This window comes from Mandrillus leucophaeus, unplaced genomic scaffold (assembly GCF_000951045.1).
Source record: "Mandrillus leucophaeus isolate KB7577 unplaced genomic scaffold, Mleu.le_1.0 Scaffold301, whole genome shotgun sequence".
Classification (NCBI taxonomy): domain Eukaryota; kingdom Metazoa; phylum Chordata; class Mammalia; order Primates; family Cercopithecidae; genus Mandrillus; species Mandrillus leucophaeus.
In genome coordinates, this window is record NW_012103155.1 from 1570025 (window position 1) to 1571892 (window position 1868).

General features: G+C 43.6%; 1 pseudogene across 1 annotated transcript; it reads left to right on the forward strand.

Annotated features, from left to right (window-relative positions):
• Positions 1-820: 820 nt before the first annotated feature.
• On the forward strand, positions 821-1452 carry LOC105544605 (annotated as a pseudogene). Its single transcript, XR_001006794.1, has one exon. The product of XR_001006794.1 is annotated as an uncharacterized protein C11orf98 homolog pseudogene (transcript).
• Positions 1453-1868: the final 416 nt, after the last annotated feature.

Genomic DNA, 1868 nt, shown 5'->3' on the forward strand with positions numbered 1-1868 from the left:
CCTCCCAAAGTGCTCGGATTACAGGAATGAGCCACTGTGCCCGGGTTTTTTGTTTTTTTGTTTTGAGACAGAGTCTTGCTGTGTTGCCCAGGCTAGAGTACAGTGGTGCGATCTCAGCTCACTGCAACCCCTGCCTTCCAGATTCAAGTGATTATCCTACTTCAGCCTCCCGAGTAGCTGGGATTACAGGCGCCCACCTCCACACTGGGCTCATTTTTGTATTTTTAGTGGAGACAAGGTTTCACCATGTTGGCCAGGGTGGTCTCGAACTCCTGACCTCCAGTGGTCTGCCCGCCTTGGCCTCCCAAAGTGCTGGGATTACAGGTGTGAGCCACTGTGCCCAGCCTTAATTTTTGTATTTTTAGTAGAGACAGGGTTTTGCCACATTGGCCAAGCTGCTCTCAAACTCCTGACCTCAAGTGATCCACCTGACCTCAGGGTCTGAGACCTCATCCAAGGTGATCTACCCACCTTGGCCTCCCAAACTGCTGGGATTACAGGTGTGAACTACCACATCCAGCCTGAAGCAGGATATTAAAAACTCTGTTTTTAAACTTTTTTATTATAGAAAATTCCAAACATGTACAAAGTAAAAGGAATAGTATAATGAACTCACGTGTGCTCATTACCTAAGTTGTACAATTATTAATTCATGACAGATCTTAGATTAATTAATCACCATCTTCTACCTTCAATTTCAGTTATCTGTGGTTTTATACAGTTTTCTGGATGATTGTGATATGACACACACACACAGAAACAGACACATTGTATTTAAAGGCTGAATAGTACTGTATTCTAATTGTATTGATACATTAGAATGTGTTTGACCAGGGGTGGCATCGCAACTGTGGGAGCTCCCGGGGGAAAGATCAACCAGCCCCGCACCGAGCTGAAGAAGAAGTTGTTCAAAGGCCAGCGGGTGCTGAATCGGGAGCGGCGTCTGAGGCACCGGGTGGTCGGGGCTGTGATAGACCAAGGGCTGATCACGCGGCACCATCTCAAGAAGCGGGCGTCCAGTGCACGTGCCAACATTACTCTGTCAGGGAAGAAGCCAGAAAACTCCTCCAGCAGATCCGGCTTGCCCAGAAAGAGAAGGCGGCCATGGAAGTGGAAGCCCCTTCAAAGCCAGCCAGGACTAGTGAACCACAGCTCAAAAGGCAAAAGAAGACAAAAGCTCCCCAGGATGTAGAAATGAAGGACCTTGAAGATGAGAGCTAAGCCTCTTCCACTAGAAGATTCTCAACTGGAGCCAGCCTTCAGACTCAGTGGTTGTTTCAGATGACTTTGACAAAAGCAGTGCCCCTTTTCACTCTCCAGATTTCCTCCTACCTAATGGCCTACGGACCTCCCTTAGAGGGATGTCTTTGCCGGGGAAGAAGGTACAGAAGAAAGATTGGAGAAGGTCCTCTCTAGCAGTCAACTCCATTTGTAATAAAGCCCTAGCACTCTAAAAAAAATAATAATCATCATAATCATAATCATGTGTTTGACCAGTTCTCTATTTAGATTATCTTCAATTTGTTTGGTTAGGAAGACAGTATTAAGTATTACTTAACATATAATCTTGGTCCACTGTTCTATATCAAATATTTAGGCCTCAAACTACAGGGTGAGGTTCCATAACCTGTAGTTATTTATGTATTTTCATTTGAAATACTTTCTCCTTTGAGCATTTCATTGGGAATATTTGAAATCATTTAATGAATGTTTACTGAATGTTTAATCTGAATATGCAAAAGCAAATATACTATTAGACACTTGAAAAAGAAAAAAAGAATCTTAAATTCTACAAGCCTACAGAGAGTTTACAATCCTATTGGGGAGCTAAAGTAAATACCTTGTAATGGGACTTTGTGAGTTTGCTT